Source organism: Gekko japonicus, unplaced genomic scaffold, assembly GCF_001447785.1.
Source record: "Gekko japonicus isolate JY-2015 unplaced genomic scaffold, Gekko_japonicus_V1.1 scaffold2130, whole genome shotgun sequence".
Lineage (NCBI taxonomy): Eukaryota > Metazoa > Chordata > Lepidosauria > Squamata > Gekkonidae > Gekko > Gekko japonicus.
Window position 1 is genome coordinate 42,714 of NW_015169238.1, and position 27,282 is coordinate 69,995.

Sequence of the window (27,282 nt, forward strand, 5' to 3'; positions counted from 1 at the left end):
TGGGGAGCCTGCCATGTTGAGGCTACATGAAGCTGCTTTGAATACTGAATCAGACCACTGGTCCATCAAGGACAATATTGTTTACTCCCACTGGCAGTGGCTGTCCGAGGTCTCAAGCAGAGGACTTCTGCATCACCTACTGCCTGATCCTTCATCTGGCAATGCCAGGGACCAGTGTTCCCTCTAAGCTGAGCTGGTGTGAGCTAGCTGACTCTTTTTTAGCCTCTGGCTCACATATTTTTTGTCTCGGCTCAGGAAGGATGGCTCCAGAGCAAACTAATGTATGCAGTAGCCAAATGGCTCGCTCACAACTTTAATGCCAGCAGCTCACAAAGGAAGAAAACTGCTCACAGGACTCCCCAGCTTAGAGGGAGCATTGCCAGGGACTGAACCTGGGATTTTCTGCATGCCGAGCAGGTGCTCTGCCACTGAGCTCATAGCCCATCCCCATTGCTGCTGTGCCACACTATAGAATCCCCTCCCTGTGTAGAAGACACCATTGTGTGGGTTTCTGTAGTCCCCCCCCAGCATCACTTCATTGGCTCCTTCTTGTGGGGTGCATAATGTCACAACACAATGATGTCACACTTTGTATCACCAGCTGTAACTGGGAAGAGAGGGGAAGAAGGCAGGGGACTGCAGGTTTTGGTAGAAGCCATGCTACTGCTGAAATATCAACTCCTGGCACAAGTTTTCACAAAAATTGCCTAGGATTGGCAGCATTCTGATGCCAATGTCAACATCTTCCACATTTCACACATCCACTGCAATGTATTTATCACATTTTTGTGGTGGGGGGAACCCTTTCCTGTGACAGGATGCACAATATGTATCTTTTAATCCAGCCATCAAAATATTATAGCATATTTCTTATAAAGATGTAAGGAAAGAGCTTTTTCCTTTTACAACTTTTCTGATCTTAATACTGCAAACAGTCTTAAAACGGGGACTTATGTATATATCAGATATCATTTGAAGTCATGCCTGCATTTATCTAATCTTCCCAGTGCTGAACTAACAACCCATTTCCAATATCATGCATAATTAATTTGTTTTCCATATAGTAATACGATTAGCAACTTCACATTTTACACGGGGTACTGAGTCATGTTCAAATAAAACAAGTTCTAATGAGAAAAATTGGATGTGGCAGCAAACTAGTGTTCCACTAAGCAATCCAGATTCATATGTGTTTGTCTATCTTTCCCGCATGTATATTTGTCAGGATTCCACTGTAAACAAGATAATTTCTCTCATGTTGGGTTAGCCAGAGTAAATACATTTAATGAACACTTTTCATTGTAAATATTTCAACAAATCAAGAAAAGGTCTTCCAGAATAGCTAGGAATCCTGACAAAGCTCTGGGAATCACATGTACCTTCAGTATGAAGACTGCTTTGATCAGTTAATGTGGGTATATTAGCCACCTAACTTTTAGAATCACCGGAGGCAAGCAGCCAAAGCTTTGGCTTGTTATTTTCAATCAATCAATTTATGTGAACTTCACCTGCAGCTGCTAGCCATGTATACCTCTCCTCTGTGCTCATTCTCCTGGGGCCAAACTACACATTACACCTATCACATGACTGCCAGAGGGTAGCAGCATGCCAGCTGTTAGTTCCCTGTAGGAACTCAACTCAGAAGCACCTCACAGGGCCAGTTTGAATTAAGAGCTGCGGTGGCTCAAGTGGTTAAGATGCCGAACTGCAGGCTGTGGAAGGTCAGTAGTTCAGCAGTTCGAAACCCGGGTGCCGCATGATGGAGTGAGCTCCCATCTCTAGTTCCAGCTCCTGCCAACCTAGCAGCTCGAAAGCAAGAAATTGCAAGCAGATAAATAGGTACCACTTCGGTGGGAAGGTAACAGCGTTCCGTGCACCTTGGTGTTTAGTCATGCCGGCCACATGACCACGGAAACGTCTTCGGACAGCGCTGGCTCTTCAGCTTTGAAACGGAGATGAGCACCGCAACCCTAGAGTCGGATTCGACTGGCTTTCGAGCAAGTGAACCTTTACTTTACTATGAGGGAGAGAGGGTCCCGCCTTCCCCTTCCACCATTTTCCCAACTCAAAATGACCCAGGGGATGTTATTTGCCCCGTGGGGGGGGGGGATGCATGTGCAAGTATTCCCTGCACATATCCCTCCGTACATATCCCTCAGGAAAACATCACAAGGGAAAGGCAGGAGACCTCCCACAGTACTGTGGTCCTGATCCAAATCAGGACTGTGTAGTGCTTCTGAACTGAGTTCCCATGGAGGACTCACAGCCGATGTCCTGATGCAAGTCCCTGTGGCAGTCACAAAGTAGATGTAACAGGCAGTTTGGATCTTAGGACTGGTTTATGCATGTAGGAGAATGCCATGAGAATGAGATGCTGGAAAACCGGTGGTAGAATGGACTGTACCATACTGCAAGTGATGCATTCCAGCTTTCAGTATTCTTTCAGATAAAACCTCCTTATAAATAGAAAACTAGTACAGCAGGAAGGAAGGTGCTACCTCCCTCTGTTTGCCTGCTGAGCTCATATCTTTTTGCAGGGAGTTAACATAGGAGACACCTGCAGTCTCAAGTGGTACAGTCCATTAAATCACTACAGATTTCCATAGTGGGGTCAGGATCCCCAATTCCCTGCCATATTTATCTAATCTTGCTAGTGCTGAACTAACAATGGCCTAGGTCCCTTGCTTGAGCCTCTGTTCCCCACAGCCACTTGACAGGACATCATTGGGAAATGGGGTGGTGGTGGTGCTATACTGGCATGTGACATCACTTCCTGCATGAAATTCAGAAGTGATGGCATCATTTCTGTACAGCACTTTAGGAGTCACTCAAACCTATGGTTTAACCATTGAGTTTTAGGTAAACTCTAAAACTCACTCTGCAGTGATGACATAACTTCCAGCTTCATGCTGGAAGTGACATCTTGTGTTGACATGATGCTGAAGAGCTTGTCCCTGCCCCCTAAATTTTCTTGCTGGGGTGCCGGCTATGGCTGGCAACCCTTACTTCCCACCATTTAATTTTCATGTATGCTTGGGCTTTTCTGCTTTCCCTTATTTTAAAACATTGCATCTTCCAGCTTGCTTTTACCATATGAGGCCCACTGTAATGATTTCATGTTTTGGTGTGTGTGTTTCTTTAAATGTTTAGTTTGACTGCAGTATTGTAAGAAGAGTGACAGAGGGAGATAAGTGTGATGTGATTGGCTGATGACAGAGTGTGGGAGGAGGGGTGTCTATGAGAGAGATTCTGTGTGTAAAGTTTGAAGAGAGAGCATAGTCTGTGTGACTATGGGAGTTTTTGAGTCCATTCTGTGTGAATAAGACAAAGTTTGTGTGAATATGAGTTTTGAGTCTATTCTGTGTGAATAAGACAAAGAGTTCAGCCTGGGTGGCTATATAGATGAGAGAGAGACAGATTAGACTTGAGTATCTACGCCTGTCAGAGTGGAGTTTTGGGAGTTTGGGAGACTGTTTGTGACACCAAGCTTTGCCAGTTATATTTACAAGTTCCTTTCATCAGAAACAGTTCAAAATAACCAGAAACCTATTTTGTTCTTTATTAAATAAATCATTTTTGTTTAAACTTATCCTAGCAATCAAAACAGTCCTTCCTCAGGGCCACATAGTCCTCTGAAGTGCCCAGACCCTAGGTCATTCTACCAAAAGAGAGAGATTTGGAATTTTTAATTCCTGGTGGCAGCAGAAATCTACCAAGTTTAGGTACACAGAGAGTGTTTTAAAGGTAAAACCGTCTCCCCAGTAAGTGAGGATGCCACACCCACTATATTTACTACTCCTTCCTTAGGAACGTCTGCCTCTCCTTGTTCCAGTACAGGATCAGAACAGCTCACTCAGTCAGTACTAGAGGCACTTCTCACTGTCCAGCTCCACTGTAAGAGGCAAAAAAGTGTACCAATCACTGCCAGTGGCATTTCTGACTGGCCAGCATCTTTGTGACAAGCAGACAGCTAAGAGAGTCACTACCAGATGCTTCATTACCAGCCCTACTTCAGTCACAACCCCCTGCAGCTGTAAGCCATGTGTACCATGGTACCCATTAATATATTTCCTGGTGCCCACTTGAGTCTTGGGGATTAAATCCAAAAAAACAAAACAGGGAGCTTGGGGTCACTCCCTTTCAGCTGACTAGTAGATCCTGACCCTCTCATTGAAGCCATTTTGTGACTGGCCCCAATGTGGAAGCCATTTTGTGGAGGCACCATCTACCATTCCTCAAAATTCCTAAAGTGCCCAAAGGTTCAACTAAGATTGCCAGCCTCCAGGTGGGGCCTGGAGATCTCCCAGAATTACAACTGATCCCCAGATTACAGAGAACAGTTCCTCTGGAGAAAATGGCTGCTTAGAAGATGGACTCTATGGTATCACAGCCCTGCTGAGCTTCCCCCCCTCCTGAAATCCTACTCTTCCCAAACTCCACCCGAAATCTGCAGAAATTTCTCAACCCGGAGTTGGCAACCTTGGCTTCAACAAAGTTGGGCACCCTTGCCCTAGTGTATTAAAATACAGTTCAGTGGTTTCTAACACACACCTACAGAGTTTCAGTATAAATTACTTTAGAAATTAATTGTGAATGAGTAACATTTTTGTGAAGAAGCATCAGGTACCGTACAACTGTGTCTTTATTCACAGTGCTGTGTCTTCATTTTAATAAATACATTTATTCAATTATCTGTGAGGAAAGAAATTGTTGTAACCAAGCCCAGAACCATTGCATGTTGTCCATTTGGATGCTAATTTCTAGATTTGGGTTTAGTTTCTTGGGTCATTTCCCACTTGGAGACAACACTTCTGCTATCAGAAGGGAAGTGCTTCCACTCTGTCAAGTGCAGGTAGCAGAACTTGTTCAGCAGTAACCCCTACCCCTGAGAATTCTTCCTGTGGAAAGCTATATTAATTTTAAATAAGTTTCTTTGGAGGCTAAAAAAACCTTCCTCTTTTGACTAGCATACCACTGAAGGAAGGTTTTTTAAAAGTGATATAGCATGCTGCTTATTTTTAAAAATTCTTTTCACTATTTATTAACTGTCTTTAAGGTTATTTTGTATGGTTTAATTGACTTTTAAACTACTTTATGCCATGGGCTAAAGCTGCAGAAAAATATTTTATATATATAAATAAATAAATGCTTAGTTTGACTGAGGTCTTACATCATGGGCCCAGGGATAAGACATGCAACAACTATTTTTTCTAGAAGTAGTACAAATGGATTCAAATAGGAGATGAAATGGCTACATGTGGCCCTTTAGACTGTGAGCTGAGAATTCCTGCACCATGTACTACAATACCCGCAAATAAGAAGAAATGCCACTCTTTGTCCCATTTAAACAAGCATGGAGTCATTTTCCCCTTAAAGCCACCATTCTCTTCCAAATTGGGTCAGATTCCCAGCTGAGATCATTGGGGGTTGCTGTATTCAAATTATTGGAGCTCTGCCAGGGTATACCAGCTGAAAACATGGTACAGTATCTTTGTTTAAAATCAAAATACTTCAAAAAGCAAATAGTAATAAGGGAAGGAAAATCTGATTTAATGTTCCCGCAGTCGGAGAAAAGAGTAAGTTTGCATTAAACATTACTATGAATGGAGGTTCTTCAAGCCATGGCAGGGCGACGGGGCAGCTGCTGCCCTTTGAGATGCCAAAACTTAATGAAGTAGGATAAACCTCACAGAGGAGACAAACACATAAATGAGATTTATCCCCAACAAGGATTAAGTTCGGTACTTATACATTTCCAAGCACAAATAGTGAGCAAAGCTTTCCACATGTCGACAGACTGCAGGCCTGTGGGGGGGGGGGGGGTGATTTGAGTTTTTACACATGCTGAGAATTTCACAAATCCTCTGAAACGCATCAAAATCGATGTTTCTCCTTGATCAGAGTATAACCCTACAGGGTTATTCAAAAGGTACATCGCCCAGCAAAGGGGAAAGGGAGGGGTAACACAGCTGTGACAATTTACAACGAGAACGCGGGTATTGGTGGAAATGGTGAAACCTACATTTGAAGTTCGGACAGCCAAAGAGTTGCTGCCAGAAATGACATCCTCAGGAAACATTTCTTTATAGAGGCAACTACAACTCAGGTGGGTAGCAGCCTCAATAAGGAAAGCAACACAGAAGGAAAGACACTCAGCATCATTGTCCTAGTCTGAATCAGACCTCTTGAGGTTGCCTAGTTGTTTCACATCAAGCTTTATTTGATGGGTTTATCAGCTTAGGGCCTTTTCAGTAAAATTAGGTTTTTATTGTTGTTACGGCTGCTGTTTTGGGGTCTTACGTTTAAACTTTTGCTGAGGGGGTCATAGTTCACTTTTTGTCAATTGAAATTTCTGATTGGTTATTTGGGGTTGTTTTATATTTTCATACAGACCTGTTATTTCTGCCGTGAGCCTTCCAGAGTGCTTCTTGTGGAAGGCCCTGGTATACAGTTTACAGGTAAATAAATATATGTCAGGTCCCTCAAAAACATGACAGGAGTTCTGGTCAACAGAGCTTCAATTTGACATGCAGTTGTTGTTGTTATTCAGTCGCACAGTCGAGTCCGACTCTTTGCGACCTCATGGACCACATCATGCCAGGCCCTCCTGTCTTCCGTTGTCCTCCAGAGTTTGCCTAATTTCATGTTTGTTGCATCATTGACATGCAGACTGACCCTTAATCGTGGACTTAGGCTTAGACTACCCTAGTTGTGGCTCCCTGGTTAAGACTATATGTAATACCCTCCCTCATCTCACACTGAAAGACCTCTGTTTTTGAAGGAACAACAATCAATGTTGGCACTAACAACACAACAAACTTATAGCTATGAGGGGAAGAGGCTGTGGGTCAGTGCCCTAGCACTTGACCTTGAGATAAAGATAAAGGCAGGGTATAAATATTTTAATAAATAGATTAAAACCTGTGCCCCTGCATTTCCATGTTAAAAGGGGGGGAAAGGAAGTAGCTGTCTGAGATCCTGGGGAGCAGTTGCCAGTCAGAGTAGGCCATACTGACCTTGCTAGACCTTTGGGCTGATTCAATATAAGATACTTTAATGCGTTCACTCCCTCCTTCCTAGAACATCTACGGGAAGTACCACCCGTTTTTTCTTTGAATGACTTATGGCATCTCTGTAGTATTTTTTTAAATCTACAAATATATAAATAAGAAGGTAATGGAACCACTCCTACAGTAAGCAGATTTCCAGAGAGCAACTTCCGCAGGCCTAACAGCGCATTGCTTTGTTTCAAACTAACTGCAGCCAGAAATACTCAGTGTTAGTCTGAGGTATTTGGAACAACAAAGCATCTCATAGCCCCTTTAAGGCTGATGTGATTATTATGGTATAAGCATTCATGAGCTATCACTCTATCTGCCCATCTCTATTCAGAACTGCAGCTTCTATCTCTTTCTCACTCACACACACACCCTACTTAACACTAGTCTCTGACTTCTCACACCTGCAGGTGAGTTGTATGCCCTTCAAGAATGGTACGGTACAGTGGTTAAGGTCTAATAGACTCCAGGTTCAAATTCCTGCTCTGCGACGTAAGCTTGCTGGGTAATTTTTGATCAGTCATACACCCTCAGCTGAACTTACCTCACAGAGTTATTGTGAGTCTCTACTGAGGAGAAAGATGGGGTATAAACAAAATAAATACATTGCTCATTCAGTAAACACTAGTGGTAATTACAGGAATATTAAGGGGTTTTTTGTCAAGTCAGTGACTCCAACCAGGCAACCCTTTGGAAAAAACTAAACAATACACTTGTTTGAAGCAATCAGACAGCCAGATTGTTGGTATAATAGCACTTCAAGTAGCTTCACCTACAGAATCATAAGAAGTTGTAGCTTGGACAGTTGTTGAGAATTCTTTGCTACAAATCCTTTGCCATCCTCTCACAGAACTGCAACTTCCAGGATTCCCTGGGGAAATTACAGTGAACTACTTTATATTCTATTGTGTCCCAAACTTTCCTCTTGGGCTTTCTTTTTAAGAGCCCCCACTGGAAAAACTGCCATTGCAAAAGGACATTGTGATGTGGAAGGCAAAACTGGAAAGACAGAAATTCCCAAGAAAGAGGATTTGGAGTTTCCTAGAAAAGGGTCGAATAGATGTTAGCTGAGATGCTTTAGGTATCTCTCTAGTCTTTGGATATGGCTTAGGGTGGTGACTCTCAGTGAAATCCTAAGAGGAGGTACACCCTTCTAAGATTTAGGAGAGTATAACTCAATTTAGGATTTCACTGAGAGAGAATAAGCTGGAAGATGCCTGATTCGAATCTCCCCTCTGGCATGCTTAGGCAAGCCATTCCACATCGGCAGTGTGGGAATAATACTGGTCTGCCATATAGGGCTGTTGTCAAAATTGCAACAAGATAATGTATGTGAAAACTTTGGACACTGGAAGCGCTATATACATTCGAAGCCCATTCTTTTTCAGCCTGTGTGTATGTTTGGAATTCTGACACAGGGTGGGGGGTGCAATCACAAAATGGCCACCGCAGGAGGCAGAACAAGCCACAAAATGGCCACTATAGAAAGCAGAACCACACACAGGGGAGCTTCAGGTGTGGGGGAGAAGAGAAGTAATTTAAAAATGCACTGAGAACAAAGTAAGAGAGATAATGAAACCAATACCGTGGTGGCAGCTGTCACCAAAACATTATTTTAATCTGCACAGCCAATTAAATTTCCAAAGGCCATTCAGAAGTCCTGGGGGGCAGGAGCCCCACCAGGTCCTACTCACTTTCTTAAAATACACAGCAAGCATCATGGCACCCATGGGCATCATACTGGGGATTCCAGTATTATTATTTTTATCGAGTATTACAGTAAGCAGTATTATTCAAGAGGATTAGGCCTGATTTTGGGAGGGAAGGCGTTATGGCGTAGCCCAATCTCATCAGATCTTGGAAGTTAAGCCGGGTTGGTACTTGGAAGAGAGATCACCAAGGAAGACTCTGCAGAGGAAGAAAATGGCAAACCACCTCTGTTTTTCACTTGCCTTGAAAGCCCCTTGCTGTGGTTGCCATAAGTTGGCTGAGCTTTGACAGCATTTTACACAAACAGGTCTGATTTTGTGGGTCTAGGTAGGATTCTGCAGAAGAACCTGTAGGAAAAAAGAGAGACCTTATGAAGTTTTTGAGGCTCCCAGAAATACAATATATGCAGCTGGTTTTATCCCTGTAGTCATGCACATAACATCCGCACATACATAAGGAGGAGGAAATAGAATGTGACACTGGTGTTAAGTTTCATATGTGAAAACAAACCAAGGGGCGTTGCATGCATCTACGAGGCTTCCCTTGTAATGCTTTTGTGTATGCAACTTCTATTTTACTTAGATTGTTATGCTGCCTTAACACTGGCATTCTTCAGGCAGCTAACAAAACAGAACATGCAGAAATACACACCACATTAGTGGAAAATTAGAACCAGCATAAGAATTATAAGAAATGTATCGAAAATTTAGCTGGTTTTAGCCTCTCCCTCAGTTGTTACTACTTGTTGCCCTTCTGAGGCACCACCCATAGTAACAAGAGAACTGCATTTTGCTGTCCCCCCCTTTTTTTGCTGTCCATTGATCTATCTGCATTTTCTGCAACTATGGCTCAGTGGTAGAGCATCTACTTGGCATGCAGAAGGTCCCAGGTTCAATCCCCGGCAGGGCATCCCAAGTTACAAGGATCAGGAAGTAGGTGATGTGAAAGACCTCAGCCTGAGACCCTGGACAGCCACTGCCGGTCTGAGCAGACAGTTCTGATTTTGATGGACCAAGGGTCTGATGCAGCATAAGGCAGCTTTGTGTGTGCTTTGCACTGTTGTTGAACTCACACTGCTGTTATGGGGGCGGGGCTGTGGCTCAGTGGTGGAGCATCTGCTTGGTATGCAGAACTCCCAGGTTCAATTCCTGGAGTCTCCAGCTGGAAGGACAAGGTCGTAGGTGATGTGAAAGACCACAGCCTGAGACCTTGGAGAGCTGCTACCAGTCTGAGTCGACAATACTCACTTTGATGGACCAATAGCCTTATTCAGTATAAAGTAGCTTCATATTTTCCTATGACCCACACTGGCCATTATTGTTTAAAATCTGATTGAGGCTTTTAGATTGAAATTCTACTTGTAAAAATCAAAACCACAACCCCCCCTCCCTTAGGAAAAAAAACATACACACCTAAATGACCAGACATATGCTCAATACAGAATAACGTACTTGTTAACTGTGAGCAGATTTGATTTGGGACACACTAATAAATTTGGCACCAGAAAAACTGGTCACTGACTATATTTCAAATTTCACTCTGGCTAGTATGCAAGGAACAGCAGTGGTAAAATTGAGCAATCCAGACTTGGATTTATAAGTCTATCTTGCTTTTCATCACATCATGCCTTCAAGATTTTTTTGATAGAGCTATTAATTTAAATTTCTTTTTCTTGAAGGTTTCCCTTTTAAAAACAAAAAGCACAACCAATCTACACCTAAACAGCTTTGCACATTTGAATGGAGAGAAACAAAGAATATCATCTTAACCCCAGTGAATGGTTTGCAGACTGACACTTGTACGTGGAGAATATGTAAAAATACCAATTTCATGCTCTGACAGCTTATTCTGCGTTGGTGGCGTATTTGATGCCATGGGAATGTCAAATGTAAAGGCATTACATAATGTCAGCTGTTCACATGAGCTATCCCTTGGTGTTCCATAAGGGGTAAAGAACTACCAAGGCAATACAGTTCAGGTCAAGTCAGAAAGAAGTAATGTAAATCTGAAGGAAGGGGAGAGAATCCCTTTGAACCTGAAGTGCTCTTAATCATATTTTTCACCTTCATGTTCCAAGGATTGTCAATATTATCAGTTGCAGGCACCTTCTGGAAGAGGGAACACTATTTCTTCAGTCAACATTTCATTCTTTCAAGCGTCTCCTCACTTGGCAGGCTGGACAATATGGGAGGAGACTGTCTTTGAAGAACCCTGGCTCCAAGCCATTTAGGGCTTTAAAAATAAGAACCGGCACTTTGCACTGTACCTAGAAACAAATGGGTAGCCAGTAGATATATTTCAGTACAGGGGTGATAGCACTCCTTGTATCCAACCCCTAACAACAGCCTGGCATTTTAGATGAGCTGAAATTCCCAGACTGTTTCCAAAGGCAGCCCTATGTAAAGCATATTGCAGCAATCTAACCTGGATGTAATCAGAGAATGGATCACTGTGACCTGAACATACTTTTTGAGGAATGGCCGTAGCTGGCGTATCAGCTGATAGAAGGCATTACATGCCACAGAGGAGACCTGGGCCTCCAACTGTAGGCCAGGATCCAGCCGTAACCACAAACTACAAAAACTGTTCCTTCAGGGGGAGTGCAGGCCCCTTCCCGACAGGAAGACTCCTCAGTCCTCAAGCAGCTCTGCCTTTGACCATTAGCACTTCAGTATTGTCTAGATAGATTGAACTTCAGTTTATTGGCCTTCATCTAGCCCATTGCCAACAGCAGACACTTGTTCAGGAGTTCCACAGGCCCCCCTAACTCAGCCGTTAAGTAGAGCTAGGTGTCATCTGCATGTTGGTGTATGGCTGCTGCCACACACGCTAAGTAATCCACTTTCAATCCACTTTCAGTGCACTTTCAAAGTGGAGTTTTACTGTGTGAACTGGCAAAATCCACTTTGAAAGTGCACTGAAAGTGGATTGAAAGTGGATTACTTAGCGTGTGTGGCAGCAGCCTATAATGTGTATCCCTGTTCATTTCAGAGTAATGCGTACCTTTCCCTTTTGCCTAAGTAAACACAATGCTTTTTCATCCATTTCTTTTCTTTTTGTGAACCAGTGATTAATCTGGGAGTGTGTGGCTGCACTGCTAACCAATCGAGCTCTGTGCCAGCAAGCAATGATCAGACTTCTGAAATACAGTGATTACAAATGTGAATGAGGAGAACTCTAGGTCACTTTTGAGTTCAGCCAAAATATCACATAGGAAAGCCACCATTGCCTCACTTTGGCATCTCCGCTCCCCTACCTGCAATGCATTATGGGGATAAAAATACCAGCCTACCTTGTAAAGAATGCTATAACAAATGTGCATGAAGTGCTTTCAGTGCTCAGGAAAGGTACATCAGAAAATGCCATTCATTACCATTGTTATAGTTCTAAGCAGGGCTCTTTTTGTAGAAAAAGCCCAGCAGGAGCTCATTAGCATAATAGGCCACACCCAACAGCAGGAACTCATTAGCATAATAGGCCACACCCAACAGCAGGAACTCATTAGCATAATAGGCCACACCCAACAGCAGAAACTCATTAGGATTGGCTACATTAGGGGTGTGTGGCCTAACATGCAAAGGAGTTCCTGCTACAAAAAAAGGCCCTGGGTTTTGACAACAAACAAGGTAAACAGAATAACAAGCAAAATGTGGGTGTGGCTGGATAACCACACTTCTGGTAACATGGGGGTGCGGCCTAATGTGCTAATGAGCTGTGCTGTCAGGGGTGTGGCCCAATATGCTAATGAGTTCCTGCTGGGCGTGGCCAACTTGGGAGCCAGCCGGAACTCGGTTCCTGTGCGTTCCTGCTCAAAAATAGCCCTGGTTCTAAGTCATTTCCTTATAGTTGTATATTACATGTTTTTATTGTCTTTACTGTTTTTGCAACTAAAGTCATAAACAGCAACCCCCCTCATCCCACAATAGACCTCGTTCCACAGGAAAACATGGAAGAACTTGAAGGTTGCTACTGCAAAAGTTGACATTGTGATTTGACAACAGTTGCTAGAAATTTTGCCACATGCAGGGTGATTTGTTGGTCTTTGTCTCTAAGTAACCAGGATGATTTTGCTTCTGGAGAGAGGAAGCCCTGATTAAATAAAGGAGAGATCAGTTCCTTACATATGTGTGTGACACACTGCTCTGTCCATGGGAAATTATTCTTTGTGTAAAGATCCCCATTCATGCAAATGTGTTGTTCCAGGAACTTTCTGGACCTTGGCTGGGACACCATGCTCAGTGTTAAGCCAATAGCACTATGGGTGGATTCAGATGGGCCATTTAGTCCGCTTTCGGCACACCTCAGAAACGGATTTTATCTGCGCGATCACACAGTCAACATCTGCCTCCCATCCCCAGCCGTTGCTTTCTGGCTCAAAACCATTTTAACCTGGAATATTTTGATACCATGTCCCCAAGTGGTGTTTTCCTGATTCTCCGGTTCCAGCCGCACTTTTCTGACATCTGATCACTCCTGCGGTGTCGAGCCACTTCCAGTTTAAACCCCCTCCCCGCTCGAAAGCTGCCCGAGGCTTCCGCTTTTCACCCGCCATTCTTTAAAAAGCGTTGGCGATGTGCGCATAGGCGGAGGTCCGCCACCGCGTTATTAAAAACAATGTTTAAACGGTGCCTAGTTTTAGCGTTTAGACGAGTTCAGGACCTCACGGAGGCCATTTTCGGGATAAATGTTTAAAGGGAAGTGTTCCTTTAAAGTTTAAAGGGAAGTGTTCCAGCAGTCGGGTTGAACTGGAAAATTTTAGTTCTACAGATGGCTGCCTGTGCACATGCCCAAACTGTGAGAGAGAGAAAAACAACAGCGAAGCAGGCTCCCGCGTGTGGATGGCGGGGAGCAATGTGGCTGTGCAGCGATCCGGAGCAAGGAGGTGAGTGTGATCGCGATTCTCTAGGTTAAAAAAGACCGCATCAGGGCCAGAGCAATTTAAACCGTTCTCAGCACGCCATCTGACCACACCCGACTACTTTATGCTGATGTGCCTGTGCTCTCACCTTGCATACCCACAATTTTGGTGCTCCCACCTTGCATATCAGAACAGCACATTATGTATGATCCTTTCAATAGTCACAGACGGGCAACAGTTTCACAAAGGCCAACAACGCAGGTAACAAATTAAAATGTACAATAAAATTACCAAACCATTAAAAAAAGACCTAAAATATGTACAATCACATAAAAATAACTCTTGTTATGTCCCTGGAAGGGCACTGCGTTCTTTGGACAACAACATGCTGGTGTTCCCTGGCCCTAAGAATATCTGACTGTCCTCAACCAGGGCTAGGGCCTTCTTGGTCCTGGCCCCAACCTGGTGGAACTCTCTGCCAAATACCACCAGGGCCCTGCAGGACCTTATGCAATTCTGCATGGCCTGCATGGCCTTTGGTTGAGGACAGCAATGGTTTCTTCTGCTTTCCATGCTTATCTCGACTTCTTTCCCCCCCTGCCCACAAAGTGGCCGTCCATCTGTAATATGGGAACAAATAATAAGTGCTAGTATTCACCATCTTTTAAAATGTATTCTAATATGATTTATTGTTTTTATCTGACCAATGTTTTTAATGTTATTGTACATCACCCAGAGCCCTGCAGTAGCAGGGATAGGGCGATTGATAAATTTAATAATTAAAAAGAAACATTTGATGGGGAAGGGGGGGGGGAAATCACAGAGGGAAACAAAAGTTTTCCCCTGCTGGTGGAAAACAGAAAGGGACAGAAAACTCTCCCTGGGGAAGGAGTTTTGGTGCCATGACTGAGAAGGCCCTGACTAATCTGATAGGGTAGGGGCACCCGAACTAGGGCATTGAAGATGACCATAATGGTCGAATGGGTTCATAAGGGAGGAGATCCTTCATACACACATTACCAAGTCACACAAAACAGAAACCACGCATATAGAGAGGATTGCACTTAGCATGCTCTCCCATACAATCAGCATTATTGGAGAAAGACTTTCTTAAAGGGAAGAAACCCTTCAAGGTTAAACACAGAGAGTCTTTTGACTGTTGAGCTATCTGTTATCCACATGGCAACAGTCTCCTACAATTATTAAGAAGTTTTAAAATTTATTTTCAGCAATTTAAGCAGGTGCTGCTTTGCATAACTTTTATGAGGAAGGCGGTTCTGTGATTAATTGCTCCCTTAGGAACAGGTCAAGCCAGATATGAGACAGAATGAAACAAGTTATGCATTACGCACTGAACATCACAGGAAATTTTCTATTTCTATCTTGCAAGCTCCTCGCCTGTGGGCTGAAGGCAGCTATGACCCAAAAAGTTATGGATACCTATATCCTATTGAAACAAGTGATTTAAGCATTACGCAATCACCAAACCTTTTTGCTGCTCTGATCTGGATGGCCCCAGGCTAGCCTGATCTCGCCAGTCTCGGAAACGATTATATAGTGGGTTCCATGGATGAGCAGGCTCAAGTCTAGTGATCAGCTCAGCCTTATTTGTAATTTCAGAGTTATTCTGTTAAATAGCATGCAATTGCCACACCCAAACACACCCCAATCCCAATGATAGGCTATTTACATAACATTACTACCTGATTGGTTACTTCCAGAGTCCTGGTAGGCTATTGTTCTTGCACTCCAAGCTCAACCAGTCTCTGGTGTGACAGGCCTGGAATGATTCAGTCCCAATATATAACAGAAACTAAGCAGGGTTTGCCCTGGTCAGTACTTGGATGGGAGACCGCCAAGGAAGCCCAGGGTCATGACGCAGAGGCAGGCCATGGCAAACCATGTTCAAATATATTTTGCCTTGAAAACCCTACAGGATTGCCATAAATCAGCTGTGATTTGATAGTACTTTCCACCACCAACTCTTTTGTACTGACAAGAACTGGTTCACTGCCACAACACTTTGTTCCCTGAAGCTATCCACTTAAGTAGTGTAACACCAAAACTGTAAATTCACATATCCTGTTTTGCAAGTGGAGAAAGTACATGCTTTCTGCTGACTATCTGAACTGATTCCCAAACTTCAGAAGGAGGAAGCAGATGAATCAACATTATCTATGCAGAGCTGTTCCACTGCCTCTAAAATCTGGGCCTGGTAACTGAAAACACCGTGTTAAACATACTTACCTTTGCACCATACTAAGGAGATATTTTTAAAAGAATAATCATCACTGTGTTCAAAGATGGCTCCCTCCAAGGCTCCTTGCTGATGTTGCCTCCTAGCATTGGTCTTCACAGGTTTACTGCCTCTGAATGTAGAGGTCCCTTCTAGTCACCTCTTCTCTACCATGATGCTAATCCCCTTTTAAAGCCATCCATGGTAGTGGTCATAACTACATTAACCTGAGCAGTGAACACAATTTAATTACTCATTGAGTGAAGAAACACTTACTCTGAATTTACTAGCCATCAACTTCAGTAGCTTCCTTTAAGTTCTGGCATTACAGAAGAGGAAGTTCTATCCACTTTCTCCATTTGATACATAATTTTATAAACATCACCACCCCTCCGGGCCCTGGTCACACGGGCTGGATATTGCGAGGGGGAGGTGTGGCTAATTGCCCCGGCGCAGTTTGATCTACGATTATGTGATCAGACTCACCGGTGGCACACCACGGGTCCTTCCCTTGGCGCTGGTGGGTAAACGAGAGACTGGGGGAATGCCGCGTGCCGGCGCGATCACACCACGGGAGTCTGGAGGCAGCCCGTGGCAAATGTTTACTAGTACTTTGGAGGTACTAGTTTTTTAACATTTTCGGCGGTAAGCCATGGGTGCGCTCCACTTCCCAGATGTTGGGGTGTGATCGCGCCCAGATAATCCGCCCACCATCTGTGCCTCCCGCGGCAACTTTGCCGTGTGACCGGGGCCCTAGTTGGCTTTTGTCTAAAAAGTCCCACACTCTTTAGCATTTCCTCAAAGGAGACTCAGCAGTGGAGAAGATCTCTTCTTCAGAATCTCTGGTTCCTCCTAATTTCATCCTGACTCTGGTATGACGTGCTTGTAGCTCATCCATACTGCTATGGGATAGGGTGGGTGGGTGGGTGGTGGCACATTCTGGAAAGGTCAAAGACCATCCATATAATAGAGATAATTAAAGGCAGATACCTTCTCTGAGATGTGGCAGGTACAGAGTTGCTAACCCGGGTTATGAAATTCCTGGAGACTTCACAGGTGGAACCTGGGGAGAAGAGGATTTGGGGAGAGGAGGGACCTCATCATGGTATTATGCCGTAGATCCCATCCTTCTAAGCAGCCATTTCCCACGAGGGGAACTGATTTCTGTTGTCTGGGTATCAGTGGTAACCACCGGTGGCTAGGGGGAGAACGCACCTGCCCTACTTCCAGTTCATCCGACCTCCAGTGCTGCTCTGTGGCCCAGCACACAGGAGTCTCTGCCTCAACAAGTCTCTTTAGTGTTTTGAAGTGGGAAGGAACACCTACTAATAGAGAATGCTGGCCAACCTATACCGAGAGATTACAATCCCCACGCCAAACTCAAGACCAACATGAGACAACATCTCCCATCGAGACCCTGAGAGTGCAGAGAAATCAGCCCTTCAGGTTCACTTAAAGCGAGGGTTGCCAGGTCCTCCCTGGTCACCGGCAGGGGATGGCGGGGTAGGGTTGCCAGCTCCAGGCTGGGAAACTCCTGGAGATTTGGAAGCTAAAAACGAATGCTCGCGCGCGTATACATCACAGCAGACGTGCACAAGCGAAGCCAACGCATGGCTGTCCTGCGTCAAATGCCCGCTCCTTTCACGCGGGTGCTCTAAACGTGGAAGGAGAAAGGGAGACAAAAGACCACTCTCTCCACCCTGTTGGCATATTGTATTATATGTATGCAAGATGACAGCCAATGATGCACACATGTCAGATTAAACTGATCTGGGTGACAGGTAAGACTGTCATGTGACAGGGTCACCAGATGCAAGTTGCACTAGGTTGCATCAGCTAATTAACTATGTCACCATGAGTTGGCAAAATGACTCTGATTGGTGCAAGTACTGTATATATGTAATGTAGTCCAGAGGCAAGTGTTCCACACCAGTGGAAGAGTGTATTGCGAAGCACCTTGTCGGTCAGTTCTATGAACCTGGGATACCGCACGGTGGAATGGACTGTGTAAATAACTGTAAATAAAAGCCACTGTATATAGCTCAGATACAGCATCCTGATATCATTATTATTCAGACGTTCTGCGCATGCCGTCAGGGTTATGGGCCCAGAGGTGCGCTACTGAGCTGGAGTACAGTTGGAGAAGGCTGCACTGAGCTGAGGAAGTTTGCCAGGTCCAAATTGGTGAGCTACAGCGTGCATGTCTTCGGAGGAGGAAGAGGACGTCTTCCAGGCAGTAACACAGTCCACGGACGACAGCTCGTCCCAGTCCGGCTCGGAGGAGGCGGGAGAGACAGAGGACGCCGTCCAGCAGCAGATACCAAGTGGAACCGGTGAGCTTATCAGCATGGCTTTGGCTCCAACAGCCGTGTTTGTTGAAAAGCTGAGTTACACCAATTATACAGTGTGGGCTATGAAGATGCAGCACTTCCTTGTAAAGGAAGGGCTGTGGACATTTGTTTCAGCCCCCCCAGCGGCTCCCACGCCAGAGGAGAAAATACAAATAGACAAGGCACTGGCTTTTATAGTCTTGAGTGTATCGGACTCACAGCTGGTTTATCTATTTGGGAAGACCTCGGCAAAGCAGGCATGGGACGCTCTGGCAAATATTTATGTACAAAAAACCTCAGGCTCAATAATTACCCTCCTGAGGAGATTGTACAGGACTGTTATGGCAGAAGGAGATGATTTAAGAGGGCACTTAGACTCTTTAAATGAGTGCTTTCAACTTCTTACTGAGAGGGGCAAACAAATCTCTCAAGAAGACCAGGTCTACACAATTTTGTGCTCTTTGCCTGAATCCTTTGAGCCGACCCTGGCAGCTCTAGAAGGGGTAAAGCCCGAGGATCTTTCAATTGATTATGTGACCGGAAGATTGCTTCAAGCCGAACAGAGGGGCCGGCAGAGGGAGTTGGCAAACGGCCATCCTGGGAACAACGCCAGCAGGTCCGGGACGGCAGCCAGCTACTCCGGGAAGCAAGCCAGCTATTCTGGGAAGCAAGCCAACCAAAGCAGGTGTTTAGCCAGCCTGCAGCATACGAGTCAGCGACAGGATGAGAAAGCATCTTCGCTTCTACACGTGAAGGCACGCAGATGTTTTTTGTGCAATGAAACCGGCCACATCAAAAGATTTTGCCCGCGGAAGAAAGAAAGGGCCACCAACGTTCTCAAGGACGGAGGCGGTGTCAAGCCTCAACATGTGGCCACCCATCAAGCAACATTGGTGACAGCGTCAGGGTCTTCTGAAAGGGACAAATGGGTCCTGGACTCTGGCGCATCCCAGAATTTCACAAGGGACGCAAGCTTGCTGACTGACTCTCAGCCAGCTAGTCCAGCACACGTGAGTTTGGCTGATGGTGCACCAGCATCAGCAAATGTGCAAGGAACAATTTATTTTCATTGTTTGAATCATGCTTTTGAAAATGTGTTATGCGTTCCTAGCCTCCAACACAACTTATTAAGCATCGGTGAATTAACTAAAGCTGGGTTCAGGGTAACATTTACTGAACAGCAATGTGTGATACAGAAGGCAGATAAGGTCCTTGCCACTGGCAAAGTGGAGAATGGTGTATATATTCTTGATAACGTTCCAGGGCAAGTGAAAACTGTAATTAGCAATCAAGCATTGCATGATGAATGTATCCACATGTACCATAGAAGGCTGGGGCACATGTCATTCTCAACATTAGAGAAAACGTTTGCATGTCTAGGGCATGATAGGTTAAAGAAATGCCAAATGTACTTAGACTGTGATATATGCAAGCAGAGTAAATCACGCACACACCCAGTAGCTAAGGCTAGTCAAAGGTCCACAGATAAAGTATTGGCCCTAGTACACGCCGACGTAATAGGACCCTATCAAAATAGCTTATCGGGTAAACGATATGGGCTTTTGATTGTTGACGACCACAGCAGGTACTGTTGGTCATTTCCTATGCAGAGGAAATCAGAGGTATGTGAATTAATTAAGACATGGGCAAAAAAGGTGCAAAAACAGTTAGGAACAGAAATTCAGCAGCTTCAAACTGATTTTGGAGGTGAATTTATGGCTACTGATTTGCAAAAATGGTTAAAGGCACAAGGTATTGAACACAGAGTGGCTAATACAGCCTGTCCTCAGGAAAATAGCATTGTGGAAAGACGAGCAGGAATTATACAAACGGTGATGCACTCTATGTTATTAGATTCTGGTTTACCAAAGTCCTTTTGGGCAGAGTGCTTGAGATGTGCCACCTACAATGTCAACAGAGTTTGGTGTAGAACAATTGAAGACATTCCCTATAGGGCTCTCTATGGTAAAAATCCTTCTTTGAAGCACCTAAGAATTTTTGGGTCAAAGGCATGGGTGAACATACCTTTAAAGCAAAGAAGAAAGGGAGGTCCCAGGGCACAAAAATTAACTTTCATTGGTTATCAAACTGGAATGAAAGCATATCGTTTTGTGAACGCTCACAACATGTTGGTATTCAGCAGGTCTGCAAATTTTTGCGAGAATGCCAACTGGTCACACATTCATGCTAATGAAACTCCCCAGCAGATCATGTTACCAATTACTGACAGTACAGGGGGAACAGAGGTGAAGCAGGAAGGTGCCGAAGCAGCACCGCAAGTCTCTGATACTGGTTCAGGTTCTCCACAAATACCCAGAGTGTCTACAAGAATTACTAAGGGAATACCACCTCAGAGATATGGTATAAATAATGTATTTGTAAAGGTACCTGAAACATACACTGAAGTGTTATCTCTAGCAGCTACCGAACGCCAGGCTTGGGAAGCAGCAATGCAAACTGAGTATCAGTCTCTCAGAGCACACGAGGTATTTACTCCCACTGAGTTGCCTAGGGAACGGAAGGCAATTGGGTGTCGATGGCTCTACAAGTTAAAACACAAGCCGAATGGTGAGGTGCTCTACAAAGCACGTCTGGTCGGTAAAGGCTTTGATCAGAGGCAATATCAAGATTATGATGAAACTTTTCAAAGCACGGTCAGAAATGAAACAATAAGGGTTGCTCTGGCTGCGGCTGCAGCAAAGGGGATGAGAGTGAGACACTTTGATATTGAAACCGCGTACTTGAATGCTCCTTTGAAAGAGGAAATTTACATGGAACAGATACCTGGGTTTCATTCAGGGTCTGATACATCTGTTCTAAGGTTAAACAAAGCTCTTTACGGGTTAAAGCAGAGCGCGTTTGAATGGGGACGATGTCTTCATAATGCTCTGGTAAATAAAGGTTTCAAACAGAGTATAGCTGATCCATGTTTATACAGCAAAGAGTTAAAAGGACAGCTTTACTGGCTCTTTTATTATGTAGATGACCTTTGTTTATTGTACACGTCACAACAACAATTGGACTGGTTTACAGAAACATTAAGATCAGTGTTTAACATGAAGGATCTGGGCGAAATACAGAGTTATCTGGGTGTACAGATAAGCAAGAATGAACAAGGTAATTACACTCTTTGCCAAGAGCAAAAGATCTTGCAGCTCATTGAAAGGTTTGGCATGAGTGAAGCTCACGTTACTGAGACGCCTGTAACAGTAAACTACCTAAAAGAGGAGCAGGGAGAAATGTTTCCTCACAAACAGTTATATCAATCGTTGGTTGGGTCTCTACTGTATTTGTCATGCTGCACAAGGCCAGATATCTCTATAGCTGTGCATTGGTTGTGTCAACAATGTCAATGTCCTTATCAAAGAGACTGGGTTGCAGCAAAAAGAGTGCTCCGGTACCTTAAAGGCACAGCAAGTGAAAAATTAGTGTTAAAGGTGGATGCACAAACAGACGGTCTGTCAGCCTTCAGTGATGCAAGTTGGGGGGAAAGGCCGGATTCAAGGTCGACCACAGGGTTCACAATTTCTGTATTAGGTGCCCTGGTGGGATGGAAATCAATCAAACAGGCACATATTTCATTAAGTTCCTGTGAATCGGAATTCTCCGCTATAAGTGATGTAATTATTCAGCTGGAATGGTTTCACCAATTATTAAAAGACTTTTGCATAAAGTGTGATTTACCGATCAAGGTTTTTTGTGACAGCTTGGCAGCTGCACAGTTGGCTAAAAATCAAGGGGTGAAAACCAGAAGTAAACACATCACAATCAGGTATCAGAATGTAAGGGTTGCTGTGTGTACAAATTTTATTAACATTCAGTACTGTAATTCTGAGGATAACCTGGCTGATTTATTTACAAAGTGTGTACCTGTAAATAGATTTAAAGTGTTAAAAAGTAAACTATCATTTGTATAGGCTGTATCTTGGGAGGCGTGTTGGCATATTGTATTATATGTATGCAAGATGACAGCCAATGATGCACACATGTCAGATTAAACTGATCTGGGTGACAGGTAAGACTGTCATGTGACAGGGTCACCAGATGCAAGTTGCACTAGGTTGCATCAGCTAATTAACTATGTCACCATGAGTTGGCAAAATGACTCTGATTGGTGCAAGTACTGTATATATGTAATGTAGTCCAGAGGCAAGTGTTCCACACCAGTGGAAGAGTGTATTGCGAAGCACCTTGTCGGTCAGTTCTATGAACCTGGGATACCGCACGGTGGAATGGACTGTGTAAATAACTGTAAATAAAAGCCACTGTATATAGCTCAGATACAGCATCCTGATATCATTATTATTCAGACGTTCTGCGCATGCCGTCACACCCCCCACCTCGTTTCCCACGTGTACTTCTTCCTTACGCTAAGCACTACCCTTGCTTGCCTTCCTCCCATCACAGAGCAGCACGCGCAGGCAGCGTCACCGGAGCGCTCCCCCAATCAGAATAAAGAAGAGCCCGGACTCTCGTCCCAGCTGACGTCATCCAGGACACCCATCAGCGACTAGCGCATGCTTTTCAGACCTTGCGTTACTGGACTCAAACTTTGTCCCCGCCCCCTGCCAGTCAACTCAAAACAATGCGCGAGACTGAGCACAAGAGAGCGCGCACACGAGCGCTGGCTCGCTTACACGCATGCGCTGTACTCACGGCGCTTCGTTGAGCGCGCAGGCGTACTCGCGGCTTTTCCCCTGTTTGGCCGCCTCCAGGCCCCTCTTTCCCCTCCCTTCTCTCAGCCGGCGGAAGCGCGGCCCAATCTGAGAGGAGGAAGAAGCGGGAAAGGGGAGGGGTCGCTGGTGGCGCCTGTTCCGGTCGCGAGGGGGTTTCCTGGTCGCAGCAGGCAGCGCTAGTGAGTAAAAGCGTGTGAGCGCGCGAGCGAGGTCGTCTCCCCTTCCCCACCTCTCCTCAGGCCAGCCGTTGGAACCGGCGGTTGTTACCTCAGTCCCTCCCGGTCACACGTTGCCCCTTTGTTAAGTCCAGCCCCTTGGTCATCGCAAAGCCAGAGGAACGGGGGTGGTGGTGGGGAGAAATTTGTGTGTTTATTTCTCTGATTTATATGAAGCACGGGTTGTTTTTTTAAAAATATAAGGGGAACGATTTTTCTCCCGACGGGAGAGCATTTTGGCCATGCTCAGAGGCACCCTTTTGTTATATTGCTTTTGTTTTATTATGTTCTCTTCCCCCTCCCCAGCTGGTTCCTGTCACAACTACTTTTCTCGGTAGGCCTTCACAAATCCTCAGCTTCCTCCACCTCCGCTGACGAAAGAGTTCTGAGCACGTGCTCAGGGGGGGGGGAGTTTGGGGAAAGGGAAAAGCGGCTACTTTAATTACATGGCAAACTGGGGGGGGGGAAGCAGGAGTTCTGTGGCATGTCAAAGACGCATTTATGGAAGAAGGGGTTTCAGGTAGCCTCACTGGTCAGAAGCGAATGCCCTTTATTATGTGGCTTCTGTTTTGGGTCGTTAAGCAGATGTGACATGCTCCATCAGATGTGGGGGGGGGAATGCAAGTGTTGGATATGTATGTGCACATGGGCATGTGCATATAAAGAACATGCAAGTCTAATACTAGGCATTTATGTAGCATATTTCAAGAGTTTTAGTATAGTATCCGTAATCTCCACAAAGGTACATCAGTATTATCTATACTGTATTACAGTATATAGCTATACAGTATTATTATGCTATATATAATCTAAGGTGGAGAAGGGAGGCCTGAGAGTGAGTTAAAGGTTTGCTTGAAGACATCAGGTGGATTCATTGGGGGGGGAGGGAGATTTGAACCTGAATGTTCAAGAAGAAGAAGAAGAGGAGATTAGATTTATATCCTGCCCTTCACTACCTGAAAGAGTCTCAGAGCGGTTTACAATCCCTACCCACAACAGACACCCTGTGAGGTAGGTGGGGCTGAGAGAACTGTCCTTGAGAGAACAGCTCTGAATGAGCTTGTGACTGACCCAAGGTCACTCCAGCAGGTGCAAGTGGAGGAGTGGGGAATCAAACCCAGTTCTCCCAGGTTAGAGTCCGTGCTCCTAACCGCTACACCAAACTGGTTCAGACTATATGTACTAAAATATTCAAAATTATCTACCAGCCATGCATCTCATGAATTAGGGTCTTATTTATGAAAGTGTCTACCATAATGGGTTCTAGTTAAGTTGCTCCTGTGTTATTTTTATCACTGCAGAACAACACAAATGTTCTTTTGGAGCTTGTGGCTTTAATGATACTGATTTTCTTCTCTTTGAGGTATAGTAGCTGGTTTTGAAATTGGCAGATTATTTGTTATTATCTTCATATATAGTCTGCCTTTCTCTGTGGGATTGAAGGTGGATTACAAATATAGTAAGAACTACGGTATTCAGTCAATCATCAACTGAAGTACAAAGTATGATAAAACATTTTAATCTAACAGCAGAGTTTCCTAGTAAAGCAGAATACTGCAGTTGGGTTGGGCAGATTACAAGTATGAGAAAGACTATCCAATCACCCAGTGAGTGAAGTACAAAATATGTACAGTAAAAAAAACCCTTAAACCCATGGCCATGATAGGCAATGTCATTTAAACTGTTGTAACTATTAAATACAGGTAAGTAGGATGGGTACGAACCGGGAAAATGGAGCTTCATTTCAGGGTGTGATTCCTGGGTCCACATGAACCTTCACGTTTACTGAACTGGTTTATTTTGTGAGGTTCCTGATGTGGTAGAGCGCCCCCCATGTGGGCTAGAGATGCCAGACTTGCAGTGACTTGCAGTCTCCAGCTGACTCTCCTGCCTGCACCAAAGCAAAACAAACTTTGCCAGCCTATGTGCCAGCTCTACCCACCCCACCTCTGGCTGCAGCCAGTCTCCCCTTGTTCAAAGTTGACACTGATCTCCCCCCACAGATGGTTGCCTGGCAGCCCACTGGCCCTTTACCCGCCATTCTTCCTCTGATCAGGGCATTTGCAGGAGAATGGGAACCTTTCTGATCTCATCAGGTAGGCCATTCCATAAGGTGGAGGCCACAAAAGAGAATGCACATGTTGAATTTGTCCGTTTTTAGTGTAGCATGTGCTCAGTTAGGTGAAGCCGTCATGATGGGGCATAGGGGGAGAGGTGGTCCTGCAGATATGAGGACCAAGGCTGTAAAGAGCTTTCTGTGTGATAGCCACTAACTTAAACTGAGTGTGGTAACTGATGGGAACCCAGTGGAGTGGCTGCATAATGGGAGTAGTATGTAAACTCTGCTAAGCTCTTGTTAATAACCAAGCTGTGGCATTCTGTACCAACTTGAATCTCTGAGCTGACTCTGTGGGAAGACAAAGAGTATTACAGTTGTCTAGTCTCAGTGTTACAGTGGCTTGGATTCAGTGGACAGATTGGCTATGTTGAGGTAGGGGGCATGTTCCAGGCTAGACCGAGTTGGAAGAAAGCAGATGTTTTTGCAGCTGCATCACCTTGCTTTTCCAGCAGTGATGCTTGATCTGGTATAACCCTTAGGGTTATAACTGCGTCAGCAGGGCTCACCTGAACTCCATTGAAAGTGGGTAGTATGAGTGTTGTTCTGTCTTTCCAACCAGCATTAACTCTGTCTTTCCAGGATTTAGTTTTAGTGAGTTCCCTCTTAGCCATTTAACCACAGCAGCCAGGCCACAATTCAGGAACTCTGCTACATTGCCAGGGAATTTAGATAAGGTGATATAGCGAATGTTGGCAATTTGATCTCTAGTTCCTCTACCTCTTCGAAACCCAGCTTCTACTTTTGGCAGTTCTCTATCCATGTACTGTTGAAGCCTAGCTTGTAGGATCTTGAGCATGACCTTGCTAGTGTGTGATATGAGTGCAATTGTGCGATAGTTTGAACATTCCTTGGCATTTCCCTTCTTTGGGATTGGAATGTCTACTGACTTTTTCCAATCCTGTTGCCACTGTTGCGTTTTCCAAATTTGCTGGCAAATTGAGTGTAGCACTTTAACAGCATCATCTTTTAAGACTTTGAATAGCTCAGCTGGGATACCATCACCTCCACTAGCTTTGTTGTTAGTAATGCTTTCTAAGGCCCATTTAACTTCACGTTCCCAGGATGTCTGGCTCGAGGTCAGTGATTATACCGTCGTGGTTGTCAAGGACATCGAGGTCTTTCTTGTATAGTTCTTCTGTGGATTCTTGCCATCTTTTCCTAATCTCTTCTGCTTCTGTTAGGTCCCTACCGTTTTTGTCCTTTATCATGGCCAGCTTTGCATGAAACGCTCCCTTGATTTCTCCAATTTTCTTGAAGAGATCTCTAGTCCTTCCCATTCTTTGCTTCTGTCACTTTTGCTTCATAGAATGTTTCATTGTATGACATAAAAATGTGTATGTGAATTTTTTGTCATTTCTTGTGCATGTATTATCTTTACATTCAGTAACTCTCTACTGGCTCTAATATTCAGTTCAGTTGAAGTTTGTAAAGCAATAATGAAATTACAAGGAACTGGGAAGAATTTAGGATAGATTTAGAGGTTAGCTTTTTGATGTGATAATGGCAACTAGGCTTACTCCATAGTTATTCCATACTCCATACTATAACACCTTTGTCATAGCTTTAGTAGAATTAAAAGAAACTGAAGAGTTTAGGATTATGTTTTGCAGTAGAAATAAAAAGTATGGTTATTAAAATGCAAAACGTTAAAAAGTGCATCTGGCTCCTAAATTTTTCAGCCAGCTCCTAGAGTCAAAGAAATTTCTCTGGGCCTGGTGCAGTAACTACTGTGTAAGTTATAGTCGACAGAGGACACACAGATTACTTCCTGTATTTGTCATGAGGGGATTATAAATCCTTTAAATAGCTGAAGTTGTTCATCTTTTTTTCCAAGTATATATCTGCTACTATATCCATGGAAAGGTTTCCTTAGATCAAGTACATTCTGGGCTTTTTCTTCTTTGCATTCTTGACACATCTTTAACTCTCACAATCTAATCCAGTTTTCATACTTTTTGTAGCCATGAGTACTAGAAACTTAAAACTCAAGTACTGAAATGTTCACTGTTTTAATGTTAGTGCTTAGATGTTGTTTAACAGTTTATGACAAAATTGTGAAAATCAGCAGTTCTGTCACAGG

At 44.3% G+C, this 27,282-nt stretch overlaps 1 protein-coding gene across 1 annotated transcript in view; it reads left to right on the forward strand.

The window, feature by feature from the left end:
- Positions 1-22,993: 22,993 nt before the first annotated feature.
- Positions 22,994-27,282, forward strand: part of ZCCHC7 (zinc finger, CCHC domain containing 7) — a 227,055-nt gene continuing 222,766 nt past the window's right edge. The window contains exon 1 of the mRNA XM_015416453.1: positions 22,994-23,047. The gene's annotated coding sequence lies outside the window, so the exon portion shown is untranslated. The remainder of the gene's footprint in view (positions 23,048-27,282) is intronic.